This window comes from Mustela lutreola, chromosome 5 (assembly GCF_030435805.1).
Source record: "Mustela lutreola isolate mMusLut2 chromosome 5, mMusLut2.pri, whole genome shotgun sequence".
Classification (NCBI taxonomy): Eukaryota; Metazoa; Chordata; class Mammalia; order Carnivora; family Mustelidae; genus Mustela; species Mustela lutreola.
Window position 1 is genome coordinate 120,145,746 of NC_081294.1, and position 26,997 is coordinate 120,172,742.

General features: G+C 38.0%; 1 protein-coding gene and 1 long non-coding RNA gene across 11 annotated transcripts in view; both read right to left on the reverse strand.

Annotated features, from left to right (window-relative positions):
- MCTP1 (multiple C2 and transmembrane domain containing 1) overlaps nucleotides 1-26,997 on the reverse strand; it is a 543,974-nt gene that overhangs the window by 469,748 nt on the left and 47,229 nt on the right. The gene's annotated exons all lie outside the window — the stretch shown is intronic.
- On the reverse strand, nucleotides 11,637-15,177 carry LOC131832470 (uncharacterized). The gene is made up of 2 exons (XR_009354068.1): nucleotides 14,874-15,177; nucleotides 11,637-11,758 (listed from the first exon to the last, which is right to left on the reverse strand). It is a non-coding gene; the product is annotated as an uncharacterized LOC131832470 (long non-coding RNA).

Sequence of the window (26,997 nt, forward strand, 5' to 3'; positions counted from 1 at the left end):
TAAAACTATAAAATTCTTAGATGAAAACACAGGTATAAGTCTTCCTGACCTTAGATTAGGCAATGATTTCTTAGGACATAAAAGCACGAGCAAGAAAAGAAAAATTATACTTCATCAAACTTAAAATCTTTTGTGTTTCAAAAGATATCATGAAGAAAGCGAAAAGATAACCCACAAAAGAGGAAAAGATACTTACAAATCATATGTTTGATAAGGAACTTGTATCTAGAATAAAGAAAAAAAACTTTATAACTCAATAATAAAAACTAAATAATAGAAAGACAATGAGCCAATTAAAATTAGGTAGGGGATATGAATAGAGATTTCTCTAAGAAGATATACAAGGGGTGTCTGTCTTGGCTGTCAATAGAACATGCAACTTTTGATCTCGGGGTTGTGAGCTCAAGCCCCACATTAGGTGGAGCCTTTACTTTACTTTGGGGGGTGCCTGGGTGGCTCAGTGGGTTAAAGTCTTTGCCTTCGGCTCAGGTCATGATCCCAGGGTTCTGGGATCGAGCCCCGCATTGGGCTCTCTGCTCAGCAGGAAGCCTGCTTCCTCCTCTCTCTCTGCCTGCCTCTCTGCCTACTTGTGATCTCTGTTTGTCAAATAAAAATAAATAAATAAATAAAATCTTTTGGAAGGAAAGAAGGAAGAAAGAAGGAGGGAGGGGGGAAGGAAGACTGAGGGGAAGGGAGGGAGGGAAGAAAGAAGGAAGGAAGGAATACAAATGACCAATAAACACACAAAAAGACGCACAACATCATTATCCATGAGGGAAATGCAAACCAAACCCCCATGAGATGCCATTTCACAGCAAGATGGCTATAATCAAGAAGACAGAAATAACAAATGTTGGTAATGTTGAGAAGGAAGTTGAATCTTCATACATGGCTGGTGGGAATGTAAAAGGATGCCTCACTTTGGGAAACTGGGAATTTTAAGTTTAAACAAGGAGATACAGTATGACCCAGAAATTCTACTCCTAGTTATATATCCTAGAGAATGAAAATGCATATACAAATGAACACAAATGTTCAGAACAACATTATTTCTAATAGCCAAATAGTGGAAACAACCCAAATGGTCAACAGTTAATGAATGGAAAAAAATAAAGTGTGCTATATCCATATAATGGAATATTATTTGGCAATAAAAAATTAATGAAATATTGATACGTGCTAAAACATGGGTAAATCTTGAAAACATTATGCTAAATGAAAGATGCCAGACACAAAAGACAACATACTATATAATTCCACTTACAGGAAAGCTCAGAATAGGGAAAGCTATACTAACTGAATGTAGATTAGTGGTTACCTAAGGGTCAGGAGAATGAGGGTTAACAGATACGGGATTTCTTTTGGGAATGATAAAAATGTTCCCAAATTATGATGACAGTGGGACAACTCTACCAGTATATTAAAACCAATGAATTCTACACTTAAAATGGAGGAATTGTATGATATGTGAATTAGGTCTTAATGAAGCTGTTACTATAAGAAAAAAATTATAAGAAAAAATATCAGAAGAATCCCTAACTAGCAGGAATCATGGAATTACAAAGATAAAAAGACATTTATATCCTTCATTGTATAGATTCTTTTTAAAAATACACTTGGAAGATTTTATATTATGTCAGAGAACTTGAATTGTATCTACATTTACAATTTAAGTATTTAATTTACTAAATGTCATTATATGCGACTTTAGAAATCTGTTCATTATATACATCAAATTATATATTTATACCCAGTGACATGTACACATCATACAATCTCTATCCAACCAACCAATGAATCTCAGCCTTTTTTCTTTCACTAATTCTAACATACTGAAGAATTTGGCCAATTTTCATCAGAAACATTCCTCAGTACAGGACAATAAAGGTGGGGAGTAAAGACCATACTTCTGGAATATGGGAGGGAGACAGAAGTTTGACTTCCTGGCTGAAATATCTATTTCAAAGTTTTTTCCCCTCAAATTCTAACACACACATACAGGGAGATGTATGTATTCTGATTTAATGAAAATCACTGTAGAGATGATATTAGAAACTTTCTGCCCATTCTTCAGAATGCTATTTAAATATCTTAGCTAATTCTGATTAAATTGATCAGAGTCTAGAAAAAATGAATTAGATCAGAAATAGCCTGAAGTAAGCTGAGGTCTACCATATGAATAATGAGCTCTGTCAGAATGAGATAGAGTAACTGAGAGGGGTAAATGCAGATTCTCATAAAACTGTCTGGTAAACACACAGACTAGCATATGCTCAGATCCCCCAAAAGAATTTCTAGCATATAATAGATGCTCAACAAACATTTACTGAATATATTAATAAAAATATGATTGAAAAGGAGAAAGAAGGTGAAGGCGAAAAATAAGAATGAAAAGTAAAAGAAAAGAAAGGACAAAATTTAATGATTAGAAAAACCGGGGGGACAAGAGATGCCAGAAACATGACCCCAGATTTCCTACATAAAGTAAGATGGAATCACTTTCTAACACATCCCAAAGTAAGAAAAAGAAGAATCAGTCCTTGGAACAACAAGAAACAGATTAAAGTTTGTCATTCTGTATCCACCACTTCATCAAGAGTCAACAGAGATTTTGTAACAGCAACATTTGTATAGGCCTTACTTTACAATTCATAAAACATTTTCAATGCATTAATCATTCCCAATATTCTCTGAGGTAGACATTACATAATTTCCATTTAGCCGATGAAGAAACTTAGGCTTTGAGAGTTTTAATGACATGAATAGGAACATACAAGTAGAGAAACTGGAACTTCAACCACTCCTAAAGCCATGCATCTATAACGGATGTCAGGAGCAAGAACCATAGTGAGACATGGAATTAGGTACCACATGTGTTCATCTTGAAACTTTCCTAAGTAAGTAAACACATCTAAAAAGTACTTACCATCCCTAATTAGAATGTTCTAGCTTACCTAAAAATTACTTTCTTATAAGGCACTGATGATATATTCATCAGAAAAGTCAATAAATTCTCAAGTTTCAATCCACTTTTCAATCTATAGCATTAATCATTGTGAACCACTTCTTCTTTGTTTTCATGAGCCTGTTCTCTGTCATCTCGTCTTTGCTCTTACAGATTTTATTTATTTATTTGACAGAGAGAGAGATCACAAGAGAGGCAAGCAGGAAGAGAGAGGGGGAAGCAGGCTCCCCGCCGAGCAGAGAGCACAATGTGGGGCTTCATCCCAGGACCCCGAGATCATGACCCAAGCCAAAGGCAGAGATTCAACCCACTGAGCCACCCAGGTGCCCCTCCCCTTTGCTTTTATTTTGCTGTAATTGTTCCCTATATATATGTGTGTGTGTGTGTGTGTGTGTGTGTGTGTGTGTGTGTTTTCTTCAACTATAAGGAGACATTTAACTTATCTAGACCTTCATCACTATTACTTCTATCACAGTGCATGACTGTTCCACAAGGACATACTACTAATTGCCATGTACAGTATGACCAAAGTGGAATTTTTTATTCACCCACTGTCTTCCAAAATTCCCACCTTTAGCTAAAAGCTCCCAGTCCAAATGCCAAGAAGATATTTTTTGGCTCCTCTCTTTTCCTCTTTCCTCCTTCTCCTTGATGGTCAATCAGGCATCAATCCTCAGCTAAAATACTCCAAAGCCCATTATCACCATGAAATTCTCATTTTAATCCATAGTCCCTCTCTGAACTAATGTTAGTCTCCCAATAAATATCTCCATGTGTCTGGGCCCCTCCTCCTTCCTCCTTTCTCATTCTCCCTACATCTCCCCTATTGCCATCAGAGTTACTGTCCTTAAAGATGATTCCTCTTTTCAAAAGCCTTCAGAGAATCCCTAATATTCACAGAATGAAGTCAAGATACCACAGCACGGCCTTCAATCACTTGTGTAGTCTAGCCTCAATTTACCAATATATGGATTATTTAATGATTCTAAATATACCTGAGACTCACCGATGGCCACACTTTAATTTATGTCAGGCAATTTCCAGCCACCAGCCCACATCTAGAAAGCTCCTACCCCTATCCTATGTGTCTTTCAGGGTCCTGTTTACACAATTACTTCCGCTGGGAACTTCCTTTTAATGTCACCTGTACTCCAAAGCCTCAATCAAAATTAATGCTATATTTCTTAATCATCTATTTTGTTTGCCTTTCTTGCCCATTTCACTGAAATGGGCATGTTACTGTCACCAAATACAGACATTTCCCCTGCTATATTATGATCTCCTATTATTTCTTTTCCACATAGCTCTTAGCATATAAATGCTGCACAAATGTTCACTGAATTGTGGCATCACCAAGGAAAGAGCACTTAAATTTAAAAATAAGCAATAAACTGACAGGTAGCTTATGATATTATACAACATTAAATTAACTTCTAGCCAAAAAACAATTTTATTGCTAGACAAAATGCCTGGTGAAGCAGAAGTTACAAAGAAATAAACATTTGAATAGAAATTCTTGAGGTTAAATTATAGTTAATAAGGCAAACAATAAAATTGTTTCATCTCCCTCTTTTTTTTTTTTTTACAGTACAAAAAAAAGTAACCACCTTAGTTCTACTTGTAGACTCTTGTATAATCAAAATGAACTCTATAAGGAGTACACAAGCTTGAGGGAGTAAAGAAAGACCAGTTATGATGCTGTTTCCACTCATGACCTTCAACTTATGATATATGGGCTTAGGAATGTTTTCTAGATCTACTATAGATGAATTAAATAAATGAATTAAGGTCCTTCTAATTTTTGCCACTTTGATGCAGCATAAGAGTAGGGTCTTTTTGTTTTTGTTTTTAAGGACTTCATTTATTTATTTGACAGAGAGAGACAACACAAGAGGTGTAGTGGGAGAGGTAGAAGCAGGCTTCCCACTGAGCAGGGAGCCTGATGGGGGGCTTGGTCCCAGGAACCTGGGATCATGACCTGAGCCAAAAGCAGACGCTTAACCAACTGAGCCACCCAGGAGGCCCAAGACCGAGATTTTAAAAGGATAAAATGAGGTCAGAAAAAAAATAGTTGTGCTATGTTAACTTCTCCCTTTGCCAAAAGAGCACAAAAAAATATCTTAGCAGTGCATGAAAATGAGAAAGCACAAAATATCAAATAGGAACATCCTGTCCTATACATGTCTGATTCTCAAATATAAAGAAATTTAGTTTGTACCAGTCTGAAAAGGGAAAAGACTAATTGCAAGCACTAATTGCCATTAGTTTATGTCCATTTAGAAAACTGAAACCCTCTGCTATATCAAAGGATATTATAAGGTTATTATTACACAAAAAGTGAATAAACTCTCACCAAGTGTGTTAATTTTCTCATTGAAATGAAAAATGTATGAGTTTCTAAGATATCACTGGCATAAATTCCATAAATTTCCTGAAATCAATCACCATTTGAATTATCTCGACTAATAACTCACCACTAGAGAAAAACTAACACTCCAATGAAGTAATTCATGTTAAATTATCTATTGTAAATTAATCACACAGCAGATTTTTCTTTGAATTACAAGGAGTTCATTGGTTTGATGATTACCTTTATTTTTAGTATTTTTGTCAGGGATAATATTATTCATCTATTCTCCCACTTTCCAAATAACATATGATTCTTAAAATAACAAAACATAGTTACATAATAATTTTCTTAATGTATAAAAATTTGTAAGTCTTCACATGGGAAATCAACCTCATTTTCCTATTAAAAAGAAATTTAAACATGCCTAAAACCTTATCCTTCATAAATTCTCTGAATGTAAAGTACATAACTAGAAAATCTGTTCTCTAAAATAAAAATAGATTTTCTTTGGTGCTTATATAAATCTTTCTTGACAAAGCATATTAATTTCTTAAGGACTGCTTCAGAATATTCAATTAAATGAAAGAAAATAAAAATGAAAAAAGAAAGTATAAATAAAGACTAATTTTGGTAATATTTTCTTTCATATATTGCTTCTAAGAGAGATGATTACCACACTATAATCTGTGTTTAGTAAGTTACAATAAATTTTAGTTTTAAGGGGCGCCTGGGTGGCTCAGTGGTTTAAAGCCTCTGCCTTCGGCTCGGGTCATGATCTCAGGGTCCTGGAATCAAGCCCTGCATTGGGCTCTCTGCTCAGTGGGGAGCCTGCTTCCTCCTTTCTCTCTGCCTGCCTCTTTGCCTACTTGTGATCTCTGTCAAATAAATAAATAAAATCTTTAAAAATTTTAGTTTTAATAAAAACCTAAAACTCTCTAGTTCTTTCAAGTTCTACAAGCCCACTATAATACAAATGGGTACTCAATTTATCAGTTATGTCTAAAGAAAAGATTTGTAATAATGTAGACTACAGGTGAGAGCTAACCCCTTCCAAGAGAGGCTAACCATTCCCTCTTCTTACAGCAAACAGACTACATTGCTAACTCCTACAACCAAATAACCCACTCACACTGTATGCAAACACCGCACATACATTTTGATGCAAAGGTTGAACTCCTATAGCATAAAACTATTAGCAGCTCAGCCCTCTAGAAGGTGGAAGACAGATCAGATTCATGTATAAAATGCTGGACTTAACAACCTGAGAACAATTACAATATGTAATTGATGATTCTTAGAAAGCCACCAAATCTGATACCTGTTAGTGTACATTAGTGAAATAATTTTCAAGGAGTCAGGTTTTCAGAAATTTGTTCTCTCTCTGCCTCTCTTTTGAAAAACTTATTGGAAAGAAAAACATTAACTTCAGTTTAAACTATCAAAAATAACTGTGCCCAGCCACAGGAAATGACAGCTTTTCTACTTATTATTTCTAAGACCTCCTAATAGATATTACCTTCCTGATTCCAAAATCACGTGGGTGACTTTTCCCTGCTGATGGGCAGCTCACACCAGTTAGGCCCCCACGAACAACTTTGCTACGCAGGGTCATCCAAGTTTCCCTGACTGTTGGTAGACTGGCCGGCCCTTGGACAGGGAAGAATCTAAAGCCAAACGTGGGCTGTAGCAGGTGCTCGATGCACAACCATTCTTCATCTCTTCAGTAAAGCAAGCAGAACAGAGTGGCGGGGCCAGGGGTGAGGGGTTGGGATAGGGGATAAAAGGATTTTGTGAGAAAGGAGAATTTCTTCTTGTGCCTTCAATTCCAATCTCCTCAATACATCTCAGGCCCCCACATAGGTCCTATAACCTTGAGTTGACTTGCAGCCTCTAGATGCTCCTTATCCAATTCAAGGGCAGTGCTATGTCCTTCCCCCTCATCCAAATAAAGCTCTACTGTATTCAGGGGCAGAACAGTGGAGGTTTGTATCCATTCACCCTACTTCTTAAAAACCTCAGTTTTCCACGGAGCTATGACTCAGACACAGGTAGAGGTTACCATAGACAATATTCAAATCCTCCAATGGAGGATTTCTAAATTAATCAGAATTTTAAAAAGTCCTTTTCCTCTAAACATTTGTAATGCTATTACACAGAGGACTTCCATAAGCCAACACCACACCAAACCACGTTATATGACTCTGACGATGGCAGTTCTTTTGACCTTTATTCATCCTCTCAGACAGCTGCTTACACTGAGCCACAGGGGAAACACCTTCTACTGTGATTAGTTCTTGTTTTGAAACATCCCTGGATTCACTCTGATGAACCACTCAAGGTCAAATTTGGCTCATGGGTTAATTCTCATCCAGCAGACTAAGGAAGTGATTGCAAATAACTGTGGTAAGACCAAAAGTCTCAGAACAATAGAGAAGGTAGCTCATAACTACAGTTTTGTGGTCTTTTTACTAAACATACTTCTGATTGGTCCCTACAGAACCTTCTAACTTTCCTAATAAAAAAGGTGGGAAAATCCAGTTATACCCTTCTATCCTACATTATTAGAGCTTCTAAGATTGGATGAATTGTGATAACTAACTGGACTAATGTGTTCTTAGTAGTAGATTATGACAGTCTACATGAACTTCAGAGATGATAAGAACTTTCATTCTTAAAAAGACTTCACTATCAATTCTATAATTTTTAGATATGAGTGGTGATACTTACCATGCAAGAATAAGATGGTTGGAATGTGGTTGCACTGATTGTAAATTGTCAATTAAAAAGATACAATGTATCAATAGTACATCCTCTTTTAAACGTAATCTCATCACTCTAATCGGGATAGAGAGAAATATTATTAAAATATGTTTCTGTCTTCGTCAAGCATAACTGATAGCAAGAAAGAGAAACCCATACATGCTAGTCTAAGAAAAGAAAACTTACTGAAAGGGCACTATGTTTTCACTGAAGGAAAAGTCAAGTCAAGTCAAACCTCTAAGAACTGGAAACTCTGACGTTTTTGGTGTGACACCTTTCCATTTGCTACTCTTTGCACTTTTTCTCCATGCAAAACTGCTTCCTCTGCTTATTCCCGATTTATGGCCTCCCCTCCCCCTTGGGTCTGCTTCCTATTTCCAGATAGGTAGTTCTGTTACTGAGACTGAGATTATGAAGACTCAGAAATCCTTACATTCTCAAGAGAAAATATAGTTGGTTCACATCATCTACTGTGAATGAGTTTCCTTTGACTCAAGTGATCTATGAAAAAAAGACATGTATGGAGGAATCAGCATGGCAGCCTACACCTGACCCTTCAGCAAGAGCCATGGGCCATTCCCAGAAACACTGGTGAGCAGGCGGAAATACATTTTAATTTGATTTGGTAAATATGTGAGTACATCCTATGTTCCAGGAAGGTGATGAGCTATAAATTACCCTAAAAACAGAAAATTCAAGGTGGCCTCAAAGATAACAAGTATAAAAATGGAAAATGCTTATTACATAGCTATTGATGGGCTACATTGAGTGATGAGTTTCCTCCTTTTTCAGACTTTAAGAATTAGAGCTTCTCTTAGAGTATAATTTGGATTGCTTCATGTGTCTCTTCACAATGCTATATAGCAATCAGATCTGAGTATCTTACACAGTTCTTTCCATCCAATCTACTTTTTAAAGAAATACCTCCAAGATTTTCCAAACATCTGATCTCCTAATAGTCTCTTTGCCCATAACCATAATCACACTCATTTGTATGATGATCACTTCCATCCTGGGGCTTTTATTCCTTCTTTCCTTCTGTTTAGAATTCATACCCTATTTTCTTCTCCAAATGATAACTCCACAACTCATAGTCAAATCTCACATCCTCATGATTCACTCTCTGATCAATTCAATTAACTGATATCTTCTCTTCCCTAATTTGTTAAATAAGGTAACAGGGAAATAAAGAAATATGAATAGATTTGAGAATTATTTGAGGTTAACATGAATAGGATTTTTATGACTATCTAATTTCCTACCACTTCCATTTTCCTTTCTAAGAGAATGTCAATTTAGCGAGTGAGGACTAGTAATTTTCTCATCCAGAAAATAATAATCACCTTCTCTGGTAAGCTGAAGATGTCCTGCAACACAATCTTGGCCAATGAGATACAAATAGATTGAGCAGTTTTTTGAAAAGGGAATAAATTCATGCTAACTTAGCATGAATCCTTTACTCTTTTCCCTCCCGTTCTTCCTGCCTGGAAAATGGATATGATGTTGGAGATGGAGCAGCTGTCTTACAACCATAAGACCACAAAGAAAAGGGCAAGAGATTTGCAGGACACAGGTTCTGGAATCCTTGAGCCAATAACTACCTACATCCCAGCTTTTAGTTTGGTGAGAAAAATAAAATTTCTATAATATTTAAGCCACTGGGTTTTTCTTCAGTAGAGAGGGGTTGGAGGGGTCTCTTAGGTGAAGAACACTATTATTCCTAACTGGTTCATGGCTCCTCTTATATATATCCCTGTTGGTACAGAGCAGACCTAAGTCAGCACAAACTACCTGGACCTTGGCCCAGCTTAGTGTAGTTACCCTTTTTATTCCCTTACTTTCAGAGTTATTTACTATTAAGAGAGTTGAGAAAGGACAACTCACATGCTAGTTAGTTTCTCCCCAGCCTTAAGCTCAAACTTGCTCTAGGCTTGTAATTTAAAGTTGTAGCTCAACTCATAGCTCAATTGTCTTATTTACCCTTCCAGGAATATCAGGTTACATAAAGAAAAATGAAAAGCAAGCCTTCAAGTCCAATACAATGGAAACGTCTTTGATAATAAGAATTAAAATTGCCCCAGACTTTACTTATTTCTCCCATCCTTCAATCAACTCCCTCACTGGTGATGGTTTTTCAAGAACTGAAGGATTCTTTGAAAAATATTTAAGGCAAATGACTATGATAATCCACTGTCAGTTTGCTATCAAGACCTCTCCTGAACTCACCCAACTTCACTTTCAGTGCATATTAGCCCCAGGTGCATTCGATCAACAACTACCATCTTCAACACCCCAAATTTAAATTCTTACATGCTCATATTTATTTCTAAATAAAGAGGAGTATATACACTGAGAATTCCTCAATACCTTGGCTGATATTAGCTTGTGCATACTGTTAAGACCTAAAGAATTGGGGCGCCTGGGTGGCTCAGTCATTAAGCACTTGCCCTCAGCTAAGGTCATTATCCCGGGGTTCTGGGATGGAGCCCTGCATGGGATCAGCAAGGACCCTGCTTCTCCCTCTCCCATTCACCTTCCCTCTCTCGCTGTTTCTCTCTCTGTCGAATAAATAAATAAAATCTTTAAAAAAAAAAAAAAGGCCTAAAGAATTAAAAAGCAAAACAAAAAGCACAAACAAAAACTTTTACACTACCCAAAGGATGGCATTTTGGGAACAATTCAATATTTTCTTGATATCTTTGAAATGAAATATTTCAAATAATTTTTAGATTAATATACTTAATATGCTAATTTATTAATTTAATTACATTAACATATTTCTCAATTTGATAAATCAATAATTTACCTTCTTTGATTTGAATGGAAACAAATCACCAGTAAATTAACTCTTTGATCTTTGTTTGACATTTGTTGTTAACACATTTTTCACAGTAATCTAAGAAATCCTATGGTAAACAGAGATTCCTTTTCCAATGAGAAAATACATACACTAAATGTCATCTAAAAATAGTCATTACTTTGCCATTGCCCTTGTGTCAATGTCCTTCCTTTTCATAGATGCCTCTGTAAGTGTATGCTGGCATAATTAAGACCCCGCTATGTTGCCAGGGATTCTTGCTATGGTATGTCCATAGGAAGCCTGGGCTTTAGTCCAAAGAACTAGTGCTGGGAAATCATCTTTTGCCTTTCCAGAGAATTACTGAGAAACTACTCCATCTTACAGACCGTCCTTTTTCCACAGCTACCCATAGCGAGAATATTTTCTTGGCATGATTCCTCTGACACTGTGTTCTACTGGCATTTTTCCAGCTCAAAAGAGCAGGAGGCTCCCCAGCCTGACAGGTTCCTGCTGGGATGCCCCAAAAGAAATGCCTACATGAGTTTCTCTTAAGGTGTTTAGAGGAAACTCCACCAGATGTCAAAGCCCCTCCATCATCACAACACTCAGAAAGCAGCCATTACAAGAAACGTAAGTCACACACACTGAGGAGTGAGATGGGAGAAATATAAATTCTTGTTATAAACACGCTGTTAGGGCAAAGTGAGAAATTGCAGAGTTGCATTAAGTTGATGGATAATCTGGCAGCAAACAAACACATATTTATTGTCTTTCCAATCTAAGCTGTGTGACTGTTTCCTGCTGTCTTCCATGCCATGCAAAGTCTTCATTTCCAAATTATTATCATTAATAAAGTGCAAGAGGGCAGCCTGTATCATCTCTCCTGAAGAAAAAGACAAATAAAAAGAGAGCAATTCAGCTTCTCTCAGTTAACATTTTTATTGACTACTGTGATGGGGACATGACTCTAGTTAGCAGACATATATGGTTACATACAGCCCCAGAGGAATTTACAATTGAAGGCACACACAATAAAGCTTTCAAAAAGCAATAAGACAGATTCCCTTTCAATAAGACCACAGATGCATGCTCACTGATGCCATTGAAAACTTAAAAAAAAAAAAATACGTATTACTCATGCATTCTAGCACATTCATATTTCCTAGTATTGTTTCTAAATATTCCTAGCATACACTGTAAATAGTTCTTCTTTCCTGGAATTTACCACTGCCATTACTTATTAAATTTACTCACGGGTTTGTTTTCATCAGAGTTTTTAAGATTTTTTTCTTCCCCTGGAGGATGCCAAAATTTATCATATCTAAATTCAGAAAGCTTAATGGGATAGGTATACCCCCTTCTCAAAACACTTTCTATAATTATACCGAAGTTTAGTCAGAACAACAAAGGGAATTTGGAGGTTCCACATTCTAACTACAGATAGTTCTTTATATTTGTTCCAATAAAGATGAGGGGGACCTATGAACACAGCTGGTCTTGGCCATAACTGCTTTCCTCTGACAAATGGAACATGAAGCCATAATCCTTGTTATTAAATTCTCATGACATCGGCTAATCTACAATGAGATTAAGTTCAATGGGGAAAATTGACAGTTAACTGGGGAGATCACAGGTATTAACTCTGAAGATGTTCTCAGGCTTCATGATAACGCTGAAGGCAAGATATTACATGGAAACCTAGAAAAGCACTTACTAGCATATTAAACCATATTAATAAAATAAATGTCTTTTCTATGAACCACCTTCAGTGAAGTAATTTTACCAGGCGATGTTTAGATACTTGATGTGACCCAATTGTTTAGTCTAGGCCCCAGAGTATATTTTTGGATTAAAACTAACTCACGATCAAAGAGCAGCACAAATGGAAAAAAATGACCAGGACCGTGGACCTCATATTTATTAGATGTGTCTCCTGGCCTTCTCATTCTCCTGATCTTATAGGAATTGCAGGAATGGCATAAGAAACATGAAATACTATTTAAATTTGCTAGAGATTTGGAGAAGTTCTGCCTGTGGACAAGATCAAGATGTATTCCAAGATTGAGCCTTAGACGAAGGGAACAGACTGATTGTTAGAAGAGATAAAGAGTTTCTAGTCGCCACAGTAAAATTGCATTGGACTGGGGTAACAAGCAGGAAGAGTTGGGAGAGAAAACAAGGACATGGTTGGAGGTGGGTGGACAGGAGTGTTTGAATGAGAGAAGAGGTTGAAAAGAAAGCTCTGGGCTTCATGGTAAGTCCTCAGAGGCAAGGATTTGTGTGCTTTGATCAATTGCATCTCAGTTTGGGGCACATGATAAGTTGAATGAATAAATGAATTATTGAGTTCACTAGGCTTTCAGATCCATGTTCTTTATTTGATTTTTTTTAACCCTATATTTCTCAAAACATGATCTGGGCTATTATTTTAGGTGGTAACAGTACATTAAAAATCTCTGACCCAGGGATTGGCAAGCTTTTCACCTTTCAATTTCCTAATATCAATGAGAAAAATCTCAGCCTGGTGCTAGCAGGTCTTTAACATCCCTCCATTCTTGTCTTAACAGAAGAAAGAAGTTGTCAGGCGCTGAGCCTCCAGGTAACATCATCTAGCTTTATCATCTAGCTTTTTTTGGTTTTCAGTCTACTTATTTTTATAGTTACCACCTATTTTATTTTTTTTTTAAGATTTTATTTATTTATCAGAGAGAGAGGGGGAGAGAGAGAGCACAGGCAGACAGAATGGCAGGCAGAGGCAGAGGGAGAAGCAGGCTCCCTGCTGAGCAAGGAGCCCGACGTGGGACCCAGGCGTCCCGAGTTACCACCTATTTTCAAAGAGGGTTTTTCTGGTTTGTGGGTAGTAATATAAAATTTCCTTTTAAAATAATTTAAGTACCCAAACTGTGAGGATTTAAAGGAGAATGAGTAAGTTAAGAATGAAAGTTGCGGGCGCCTGGGTGGCTCAGTGGGTTAAGCTGCTGCCTTCGGCTCAGGTCATGATCCCAGGGTCCTGGGATGGAGCCCCACATCGGGCTCTCTGCTCAGCGGGGAGCCTGCCTCCTCCTCTCTCTCTGCCTGCCTCTCTGCCTACTTATAATCTCTATCTGTCAAATAAATAAATAAAATCTTAAAAAAAAAAAGAATGAAAGTTGCGAATACATATGGCAAAAATGAGAGGAGAATACACAAATGAATTAAATTTGGGAAGCTCTGTTCTAATTGCCTTGGGGCTTACATGGGCTTTGGTCTCACTGCTGTTCTAATAACAAAAACTTAATGTCAGCTTTCGATGGTCTTCACTGAGCCCTCTCTCAATGCACCTGGACTAGCCTTAGGTCCAGAAGCCGCTGCCTCACCCAGCAGAAACAGAAAATTGAGACAAAATTCCATCAAACAAATCCACATGTATTCTTCAGTCTCCTGGGGAGCAACTGAAATGAAAATACAGAAACTCCACTTTCCCAAATTTGCCATAAACTTTATATTCTTATTGAGAAAGATGCCTAGAGCTGCCCCCTCATTTTTGTTCATTTGATTCTCCACTATTAAGCTCATTTATAAACAAAACCTGAGCAGATTAATTAATGAACTTAAGAAGAGAAAATATAAATTATGAAGTCAAATAGCAGCCAGAATTCTGTTAAACACCATAAACTCTTTTTGATGATCCTAACTTTAATTCCATAATAAATACCGGATAGATCTCAAACTCAATTCAGCAACAGCTTGCATCATCTAAATTGGGAGCCCAAAATTCTTGAACTAACTTACAGAGGTGGTATGAGTTGCTAACAGAGGACATTTCATTTCTGACATTCAAAACCAGGCATAGAAAAAGGACTAACCCAGAATTGAGGCTCCTTATGTACCTGCTAATGGTCTAGGCTATTGGGTAGTCAGTAAAAATACTAAGAAACTACAGAAGGGATTGCTGTCTATGCTAAACAAGCGCGACTAGATTGCCACAGTCCAACACTACTTTAAATAAAATAAAATACCTTCAGCAATGGAGCTGGATTCTCCTCTTCTGCAATTTCACAAAGGACTCTTTGGTCTGCAGGCCACTGGAAGGCTGTCTAAACATTGATGATGTCATAATTTAAAAGGAAGAGAGATAATACAGAGAAACTTCTTATCATCCTTAATAATTAATTTTATCTGATTCTTTTGTTTCTCCTTCTTCCTCTAACATTATTGGCCTGTTGCCACTTCACAATAATTAAGATTTTGATTCTGAGGCCAAGAGGGAACTGGGAGAAAAGTAAAACTCATTCATTAATCTAAGACAATGCCTCCCAATCTCATGTCATTACACAACCTACCAGAAACACTATAATAACTTCCTAATGGCTCAAAGCAACAAGAATACCTAATAACAGACATACCTAGACTCTGCCATCCCTGAAATACTTCCTTCTATTTGAAGTAAGTCCTACTAGTGTTGAAATGCTCTCTTACTGTAAAAGTCTTTACCTCACATGGGTGCCATTGTTTAATACAATAACTTTATAAATATACTTTGAGTTTTCTGGAAAAGTGACATGTAAATAAAGCATTATTGCCATAACATCTCCCTTAATGATCGAAAAGAGGCAGTAAATAGCAAGCTGATGGGTTCACAGATGGTACTCAATTGAGAAGTGTTGCAAACATCAGTAAAGGCAGGAAAAATTATGCAAAAGAGACCTAACTTGCTTTAAATAAAAGCAGAATATTTTTAACTTTATGGGGGAAAGAAAATGGCATTCTTTTAGAGAGCCCAAAAATACACTGTCCAGGAGAGATGCTACAACCAGCCTGTGAAAACTTACCAGTGAAAGAACCACTTTCAACCCCTCAAAATCAGCTAACACGTCAATATACTTTGCAGGGGGACCAGCAGTCACATAGGCTTATCATAAAAGGAGAGTGGGGGGAGGGACTATGATTTCAGTAGGAAGTGCCAATGAGAAATTTGGGTTTGTATGTTTATAACTTCAAAAGAATACAAGAGTCCACTTAGGAAATAAATCTGTTTTACCCAAAGCCTTTTCATAAGACTAAATTTGTCTCCCATTTAGACAAAGCCATCTGTCTGGACAGATTTTGCATATGGACCAAAAGAGAAATAATGCTTCTTGAGAGCTGTGCTTAGGATTGCACTTGGCTTTGAGTTCGTCCTCTACTTCCCATGGTGACTGATGGGGTCCATCTGAGACACGTTGTTAGAAAAACCATCTGTAATAGTGGTGACAACTAAAGCCAACACCAAAGACACGGACACCACCACCATCACCACGCCTTTGTCTTCTACACTCTGACCTGTGCCTTCTGAAAAATTTAGACCCATTTCTAATATGGAAACATTCTAATATCAAAATATATTTATACATATGTGTTGTTCATTCCATTTGTTCAGGTGACAGACAGTAGTTGCCTAATAAATAAAGTTGCCTAATATATAATTATTTAAAAAAATTAAAATAAAAAAAAAATGTTAGCCAAATGAGTTTTTTGATCCCTGAGGACTGACACATGAGGTCTTATTGTCAACCAGGCCTTCAAAGCTGTCGTTGATCTGGGAATGTGTCACTGAATTTTATTAACCTGAGGAATCTGCACAGAAAATCATCTCCCAGGGGATCAAAAAGAAAAATAAGTTCATGTATCTTCTAAAGTTAACTTCAGTAAACCTGGACTCTAACAAGGTATCTCAGATGAGTAACTGAAAATAAGCTGATTCAACACAATAGTTTATTTCTATTGAAAAAAGAGGGCCATCTGGGTGGCTCCTTCATTAAGTGTCTGCCTCCGGCTCAGGCCATGATCCCAGGTGCTGGGATGGAGCCCCGCGTCGGGGTTCCCTACTCAGCTGGGAGTCTGGGTCTCCTTTTCCCTCTGTTCCTCCCCCTGCTCGTGCTCACTCTCACTCTCTCCATCTCAATAAATCAGTAAAAATCTTAAAAAAAAAAAAAAGAGAGAGAGAGAGAAGAGAAAAGAACAGGAAAAAAAAAAAAGAAAGAAAGAAAAACGGAAAGGACTAGAGGTCATCATCAGACAGGGTGCAGTATGGCATCCCCTGTTGTCAGACACCCAGGTTCTGCCCACTTTGCTGCTTTGCCATCTTCGACATGTGCTTCTCCCCAACAGTCCAAGAGGGCTGTTTGTGTTCTAACTGTCTTGTCCAAACAAGACTTATTCACGGGGTCATAGCTGGCTGCAAGCTGCCTGGAAAATAAGGTCTTTATTCCAAGCACCCAGGTACCAGGTAGAAATTAGGGGTCGTTTTATGTCTCTTACTGAGTAAGAACGAAAGAACGGATTCTGGAGAATAACAAGTGTCAATTAAGAATCCTACTTTAGGGCGCCTGGGTGGCTCAGTGGGTTAAGCCGCTGCCTTTGGCTCAGGTCATGATCTCAGGGTCCTGGGATCGAGTCCCGCATCGGGCTCTCTGCTTGGCAGGGAGCCTGCTTCCCTCTCTCTCTCTGCCTGCCTCTCCGTCTACTTGTGATTTCTCTCTGTCAAATAAATAAATAAAATCTTTAAAAAAAAAAAAAAGAATCCTATTTTAACACTCAAAGTTTGCTAATGCTAACGATTCATCTAGCATCAGCCCTTGGTTAACAAAATAAGCATTGATTCTTGACTCTTCATTCCTCTGTTTCCTTGAGCTTAGTAACTGAAAGAAACTGCCTATTTTTTCACAACTTGTAAACTCTGCTGCATGGGTTTACAATTGCTGTTCCACACCGATGTCTTCATGCACACTATCACAAAATATGAGGGGAAATGAAAAGGTAAACCTCAAGCTTTTCCTTGTTCTGCTCAGGCTGTTACTTTTTTTTTTTTTTTTTTTTTTCAGGCAGAGTTCAAGGACCCGTTAAAATAATCATTTTAGCTTGGTCCATTTTAAATACTTTAGTCACACTCAAAAGGGTTGCCTGAGTGGCTCAGTGGGTTAAAGCCTCTGCCTTTGGCTCAGGTCATGATCCCAGGGTCCTGGGATCAAGCCCCCCATCAGACTCTCTGCTCAGCAGGGACCCTGCTTCCCTTCCTCATTCTCTGCTTACCTGTAATCTCTGCCTGTCAAATAAATAAATAAAATCTTTTTAAAAAATTGTATTAGTTATTATTCGTTATTGATTCCATAAGCTTTCCTTGCATATTTCTAGAAACTGAAAAAAGGAGTGCAGTAATAGAAAGTCTGAATTCAGAAATATTCGTGAGGAGACTTAGATGAAAGGAATATCAAACCCACAACAACTCAGAAGGAATTTTCTTCAGGTGTCGCAGTTCCTCTTTCTTTTTTTTTTTAAAGATTTTATTTATTTGTCAGAGAGAGAGAGGGAGAGAGCAAGCACAGGCAGACAGAATGGCAGCAGAGGCAGAGGGAGAAGCAGGCTCCCTGCTGAGCAAGGAGCCCGATGCGGGACTTGATCCCAGGACGCTGGGATCATGACCTGAGCCGAAGGCAGCTGCTTAACCAACTGAGCCACCCAGGCGTCCCGCAGTTCCTCTTTCGAGTTGGCTTGAGTTTACATCTAAAATCCACTTCTAAAATCTCTGAGCCATCCTGCATACTCTGCCTAAAAACTGTTCATCTGCATGTTTTTTAAAGACCATACCAAGCATTTGTGATCATCTTGACTGGAAATGCTTTTCTGTTTTTCTAGGTCTTTTTCATAATAAACAATGAGGCTATTTGAAAACATTTCTAAGAAATGTATCTAAATAGCAGGAAATCATGTGTAAACTTTGGGAAACACAGTACAAATAAAGGAAATTCTGGTATTTAGCAACATGAGAAACGCAACGGCTCTGGTGAGGTAAGTGTCAGGTCCTGTGAAGAGCATGTTCTGAAACCGAATTCTCTAGTGTTACCCAGTTCCTGCGGGACTGGAGACCAGTGAGCTTTTGCTGCCTGGAATAAGGTTTCTATGCATACAAGCCCCTCAGGGATGGGAATTAGTCTTGTAGACATCTTCCTGATAAAACCAAAAGAACTTTCAAGACTCACTCTTGCTTTATTAACATCTACGGGGATATTTAGATTCTGCTATTGGTAAATCATGCACAGCACTCAGGCATCCAAAGAATCAGTCCCCAGTCCAATTTCCCTGCATTTAAACAAATGTCTACACCAACCAAGGAAGTCAATGACCCTGATTCAGCACAATTTCAGGTGCAGAGGGATAGGGCTAAAGGAAGGCACAAGTTTTACTTTGCCTCCAACAAAAACGAAATGAGATAAATGAATTTTTTCTTAATCCCTCACCCAGTTATTATTTCTTATGTCCAAAGAGTGAACCCCTTTAATTTTTTTTAAGATTTTATTTATTTATTTGACAGAGAGAGAACAAACAGGGGGAGCTGCAGAGGGAGAGGGAGAAGCAGACTCCCTGCTGAGCAGGGAGCCTAATGTAGGGCTCCATCCCAGCACACTGAGATCATGACCTGAGCCGAAGGCAGATACTTAACCAACTGAGCCACCCAAGCACCCGGGTGTGCCCCCTTTAAATCGAAAAGTAGTATCTGTGCACTTATATCCCAATTAACAAAAAGGAGGACGACCTCCAGACAACGCTCTACAAGTTATCATTGTGGTTTTCACACTCAGAGGAATAATATTTATGAACAATGATCAATTATGCTCATTCTCTTTCTCTATATATGTGTCTCTGTCTCTCTCCATATCTCTCTGACTCCCAGCTCTCTGTGACTTTCTCTTTTACACACACACACACACACACACAGGGTCCCTACTCCCTCATGGCTCAGAAACACTAAAAAGCCATGATGGTTCCAAGACAGAAAATTCTGTGTCTCCAGATGCCAACTGAAATTGGGAAATAAAGCTTTCCCCCACTACCTATGTTATAGGAACTAGCAAAGAGTAGCCTTGGACTTCAGATGTAATTCTAGCTCGGCAATGTTGGGTATAAAGCTTTAACCTCTCTAGACTTCCATTTCCTTTGCCTTAAAATTAGGGTAATGCCCAACTCCCATGCATGTTTTAAGGACTAAATGAAGTATGACTTTCAGGAGCCTAGCCCAGAGGATCTAGCACATTAGCTGGTGTAACTTTCCACTCTCTACTTAGGCAGCGAGATTCTCAGCACCACTGTAAATTCTGGGGTGAAGTTCCCAGTGCCAACTCAGAGAAAATAAGCAATCAAATGAAACAGAGTTTACCCAGGCCCAGGCTGTCCAGACTTCTGCCCCACGCTCACCAGACTCAGACCCCAGGCTCACTACACCCAGGCACCGAAGTTAAACTACTAAATGCTATCATCTGTTCTTTCCTTTTCCTTTTTTTCAGGATCCACTTTAAAAGCAAACCACATAGGTATTTGAGAAGTGACCAGCAGTTATGAAGCAAAATGAAAGCTGTCGACTCATTCCTTATGAAGACAGAAACCTGATACCCGGTGTGGCCTCATACAACAGTATCTAGTATCTTCAAAAACCCAATCAAAAATTCTTCCCTAGGGGCGCCTGGGTGGCTCAATGGGTTAAGCCGCTGCCTTCGGCTCAGGTCATGATCTCAGGGTCCTGGGATCGAGTCCCACATCGGGCTCTCTGCTTGGCAGGGAGCCTGCTTCCCTCTCTCTCTCTGCCTGCCTCTCCGACTACTTGTGATTTCTCTCTGTCAAATAAATAAATAAAATCTTTAAAAAAAAAAAAAAATTCTTCCCTACTCAGGTCCCATAGCAGAGATAAAAGTGCCTGGGGATCCATGTCTCCCCAGAAGCAACAGTTAACCAATGCCCAGAGGATGGACGAGTACGATCATACCAGCCCCCCTGCTCTGATAGGAACCTCCAGGGCATGGCCTATTTTGTCTCCAGGGCCCCCTGCAAGCCTGAGCCAGCTGCACCTCCGACACTTGGCTTGATGTCACTCACACCCTTGCTGGGCCTGCTGCCTCTCTGGTCCTGGCTTCCCAACATTCTACCAGGTTTTCTGAGCAAAATTCAAAATAAATAATGTTCGCGGAAACAAATCCTCTCAAGGTCAGCTTCTAGGCAACACAGCCTAAGATAGGCATCCATGCTGGGACACATCAGGGTAAAAACAAGGGGCTGGGCCTATTCACTCAAGGACATGAGGATAATTATCCAGAGGCAAATAGGAACAATCCATACATAGATTAAAAAAAAAAAAAAATGAGAGGTCAGTGTCTGCACTCACATGTGATAAGAATTGTAACTGACCCATACCTGTGTTCACTCCAACCCATTTAATCCCCACAACAACTTCATGAGAGGTGGTTATTATTATTATTATCTGTTTTGTAGGCCAAAGAAGTGACTTGCCCAAATTCACACAGCAAATAGGTGGTAAGACCTCAGATTCAGACCTCCACAGTGCACACTTTTAAACTCCCTGTCACACAGCCTCTATAGATAAATAAGTTACACTAACTGTGATTGGCCAGAGGATGAAAGTAGATAATATTTAATGCTTTGTCACAGGATTCGTAGTATTTCAAAAGCGAAAAACTTATTGCCAGGTATATTTAAACTACAATTCCATTTTAATTTGACAGCTTTACAAATTTACATTCTAAAATTAATTACATGCCCATGAGTATGATTTCCATTTTCCTTAATTGTATGGCCCTAATTTTTCAACTCAACTTTTAATTTTTGTTTATCAAGTACATAGCTGCTCCTTAATGTCCTACTAGATTAAAGGAGTCAAGCTACCTAATCTTGATTTTTTTTTTAATTTACTCTTGAAAGCAGTAATCCAAACTTAATTTCCCAATAAAATATTATAACTTCATATATACTCTCGGCAAGACTTCTGATATTCTAAGTCAGAAGATTTCACCTCAATAAATATCATATGGACAATGCCTTGTCTCAAAGGTATCTTGGAGGAAGTTTTATATTCTGTTAATCACTGATATTTTAGCAGAAAAAATTTTAATTTTTTTCTGAAAATATATTGGAAATAAAATGCCATGAGGTAAAGAATCTAGATCCACCATAAATACCCTATGTCATCATTACAAATGTCTGGACTGACGTAATTTCATATTGCCTCAGAAGAAGCTGAAAATTTCATGATACAGAAATGCGTAAGATTTTGGTCTGAACAGCATCTAAAGGATGTCTATATTAGGTTAGTCATCGACCTCCAGAATCCCACAGCTGAAATTTTTCTGAAGTAGAGGACATAAACTTAATTGTTCCTATTCCTATACTCATTTTCTAGCAATTACAAGAAAACATAATGAAACAAATGATAACAGAAATAAGAAAGATACCAAAGACAAAGCAACAAGGAAAGAGCATAGTTGTGTGAGATGTTACTTTATTACAATCGCTCCAAATTTAAGGAGGGTAGCATCGCCCCCTAGGGTGCATTTGGAGGTAACAGGACAGTTCTGATTAAGTATTTAGATATTAGTATAAATATTTTACCAGAAATTGCTTTTCTCTTATTTCTCCTTTAAAATAGACCATATTATACGCACCAGGTGGCTCAGTAGGTTAAAGCCTCTGCCTTCGGCTCAGGTCATGATCCCGGCGTCCTGGGATCGAGCCCCATATTGGACTCTCCGCTAAGCGGGGAGCCTGCTTCCCCCTCTCTCTGCCTGCCTCTCTGCCTACTTGTGATCTCTGTCTGTCAAATAAATAAATAAAATCTTTAAAAATAAAATAAAATAGAGCATATTAATCTTTTGAAAATATGTATTTTAACACATTAAGTGAGTCATTCAAGTTACCCGTTATTTAAAAAAGGGATTTTCTGATACAATTGAGAATCATATCTTTATAATAATCACAAATACAGAAAAGACGCCGTCAAATGGCCTGTTTGTACAAACAGACCCTCAGAATCGGATGGGATCTTAGTGGCATCATCTGAGGACATCTGTCTGGTATGTGAATTGCTTCTAGAGTACACCCAAGTCATGTGTCCTCTTCTGGATCACCTCCTCTACTCAAACATTTAAAGAGAAAACATAGGTCTTTAACTCTCCAATTGAGAAGACATGCAATTACTTCTTTCTACTTCCTCTTTGCCGTATATAAATGAGAACATGCATCAGAAGGTGCACCTTAAAAGGCTTTGGCTCGAAAGAGAATGTAAATTAAAACCTGAAAATTAAACCAGTCAACTACAGTTTTTTGTTTATTTGTTTTTATTTATTTATTTATTTATTTATTTTTTAGCTTACCAAAAGAACTTTTTCCTCACTTCTCAGATAAATGTGCCATAATAGCTCATGGCATCTCATACCAGTAGACTAATGCAGCTCACATGGTAATGGTTCCTCTGCCTTCCCTAGGAACTCAGGCTTCCTACTATTCATAATAGCTGACAGCCTAGGGGTGCCTGGGTGGCTCAGTGGGTTAAAGCCTCTGCCTTTGGCTCACGTCATGATCCCAGGATCCTGGGATTGAGCCCCACGTTGGGCTCTCTGCTCCACGGGGAGCCTGCTTCCTCCTCTCTCTCTCTCTGCCTGCCTCTCTCCCTACTTGTGATTTCTCTCTCTCTGTCAAAATAAATAAAATCTTTTTTTAAAAAAATAGCTGACAGCCTATTTATTTGCTACTATTTAAGAACACCAATGGCGCCTGGTGGCTCAGTCAGTTAAGTATTTGACACTTGATATCAACTCAGGTCTTGTGTCGGGTCATGAGTTTAGGCCCTGCATTGGGCTTCGTGCTGGGCGTGGAGCCTACTTTAAAAAAAAAAAAAAAAAGAAAGAAAGAAAAATTTTTTTAATAAAAAATAAAAAGCCCCACAAAAACACATCAGTTAAAAGGTCAGGTTATTCAGTACCTGATATGAGCATCAGTAGTACAAAGAGGTATTAGAGATGTTGGAATAATTCAACTGATTGCCTTTTTTTTTTTTTTTTTTAAGATTTTATTTATTTATTTGACAGACAGAGATCACAAGTAGGCAGAGGCAGGTAGAGAGAGAGGGGGAAGCAGGCTCCCTGCTGAGTAGAGAGCCCGATATGGGGCTCGATCCCAGGACCCTGAGGTCATGACCTGAGCCAAAGGCAGAGGCTTAGCCCACTGAGCCACCCAGGCACCCCAACTGATTACCTTCTAAACAAAAATTCTGACAATACTTTGGGCGACTCCATATATAGCCATGATGGTTTCTGACGTGGGATGTAAGAGCATACCAGGAATTTAAGGTACCAGCTCCAAAAGAGATTGGCTGCCAGCAGGCACATATAAACTTCAACACCCCAGGACCAAATGAATATACATATATTTGTCCTATACTATTAATTAGCTCTTAACATTTCCAAGAGTGGTAAATAAGTTCAAGCGAGAAAGAACACTTCAGGCTTTCGTTCCCACCCTAAATTCCAGTGAGACTCCCCAGTGCCTGCTGCCGCCTTCTCTTCTTTTTTCAGGGTTCTCTCTCTCTCCTTAATCTGCTTTGCTCTATTCCTGGGGTTTTGTTCTATTTTTCTCTGTGTCTATGGGTCTTTCCCTCTCCAACTTCTCTGCCCTCTATTTCTTTTCCTGCCCTCCCTCTTCTCTCCACCATTTTTCCTTGGCCATCACCTGAACCTGTGACATACTTATTGTTAATATGTTTGTGCTTATTGTTGTCTTTAGGAAAATAAGTTGTATATATTGGAGTACGGTATCACAGCTATGTCATTTTTATAGTTATTTAATTGAGAGAGGACCTTTCCTCCTCTTTTGAGTTTACCACCTCCTGCCTTGAACAAATATTCCAGTCCACCAAAGCAACACCAACAAGTATTTTGTAGACTGTCAAGTCAGCACAACAAGTTTGAGAATTTCTTTGTGACATTTGCAGGTGTTTTCTTGCTTGGAGTGAATCTATCCATGGCTTACATGTCCACAGTAAATATCTTTTTTTTTTTTTAAGATTTTATTTATTTATTTGACAGAGAGAGAGAGATCACAAGTAGGCAGAGAGGCAGGCAGAGAGAGAGGAAGGGAAGCACGCTCCCCACTGAGCAGAGTCCCAGGACCCTGGGATCATGACCTGAGCCAAAGGCAGAGGCTTTAACCCACTGAGCCACCCAGGCGCCCCCACAGTAAATATCTTCTATAGTTATTCCCCGTTAACCAAACCTTCCTTCACACCCTCAAAAACACTCCTTTTTCAAAACTCAACATGTATTCTATTCCTTCCCCAATCTTCCATGAGAGAATTTTGCCAAGTTTTGTAAATTTGGGATTTTTTAAAAATTTGCGAATGTGAAAATACTTACTGTTGAGGGAAAAAAATGCAATTAAAAAAAATTCCAAATATACCAAAACCTAATAACTTTCTTTTAAAGTGCAATCTCATTTTAAACTACACTAATTTTAAGAAGAATTTAAGATAAATTTTTGAAGCAAAGAAGAAAATTTATTTGCAGTCATTTTCTATCTGAGGTCATCAAGTACGAACACTTTATTTTCTGAGGCAATTTATAAAACACAAGTCTAGACAGATGCTGGGTTATAAAATACAATAGGACTTTCGGCTATTCAGAAAAGAAGAGATTAGATAGCTGTTAAGAAAGAGGCTCTGAATTAAACGTCTCTAAAACCACTTCCAGTCTTTCCCTTCCTTCTGGAAAAATTGACTAAGACAAGCCCATCAAGCCTCACAGACCACAGGGGAAGGGTTTGATGCATTTCTTCAGTTTTAAAAAAGAAATCAGTTTTAGAAAAGAAATTCAAACAGACAGTTTGAATCCTGGTTTCATGTGAATAGCATGTGATTTTGTGGGGGCATTTTTCTTCTCTCCTTGGCTTTTTTATCTCCTTCTCACTTCTGGCCTCTAAAAGGTAAATCAGAGTAGAGATAATGGCTTTCTTTTAATACACAAATCCCTTAAAGTTATGTTCTGAATAATGGTAGGCTATTAGTAAAGGAAAAGCATGTTATGGGCACAGATGTTCTAGTCAGGTATACACCAAAGTCATTTTTCTATAAGCACTGAGAGAACCACTCATCACCTCTTCTTAGATGGAACCAAAACCAAAACTGAGAACCTTAAAATGAAAAAGCCAGAGATGAGATCAGACTTCAATCTGAGACAGACTTTTTACCAGCTAAAAGACAACTTGATAGGAAGCATTAAAAAACAGTCTATACCATCTTCTAGAATCTGCGCAAATGTCAAGGGGTAACATTACTTTCTTTCTGGTGTTGAGTTGTGTCTATATACATTTTCAAGGACAGGGCTCAGTGGAAGGATAACATTTTACAATATGCATTATACTATTTTTCATCAGTAGATTGCTGTCTTATATTAACATTATCAATTAATTAAGTCTTTGTTTCAAAAATAAGAATACAAAGCGTTTATCAAATTGTAAAAAATACAAAAAGTATAAGGCATGCCTCCACCCTCAAGAAGCTTTTGATCTAGTTGTGTAGAAAGCTCAGTGTATAGCAACCACAACATTTTAGACAATGCATGCTCAAAGAGCTCAAAAGAAGGCAAAATCATATTGTTATTCATATAAATATATACTTAAAATATACTACATATTAGACATTAGGACTAGTACTTTTTCAGTTGTGCCTGTTTTTTTTTTTTAAAGTTTAGGATCTAGTGAAACAGAAAAGACACATACACAGAAAACACTAAGAATAAGTAGATTCTAAGAAATTACTGTAATAGTTTAAACAAAACCTATAAACATTGAGATCTTTCCTCCCCTCCTCTTTCCAAGGAGAATTCACAAAGAAAAATTATGAAGAAAAAATTAAGTGTCTTTCTCTTTTAGGATGGTAAAGTTCAACATATATATAGGTTCTCAGATTCAAATTTTTGCAGTTCGTTATGCACAGTTCAAACCCCAGTATATGTTGGGTGCCTGGGTGACTTCTGACTCTCATCCCCCAAGAAAGGAGAAATTTTAAGGCTAGGGGAACCAATGTAGTTATTGCTATGAGTAATATTATCTTGTCCTTGTCTCAGAAAGCTTTGTCTACTTTCAGGATAATATGAATAAATGTAGAGATTTAAAACACATCAGTGACATAATTACACATTCTATGAATACTGAAAGGATAATGAGTGAATATTGTGAAGGACAATCCCAAACAAAACTGACAACCAATTTCTTGAATTTCCTTGAAAGACACAAACTACTAAAGCTGACTCAAGAAGAAATAGATAACCA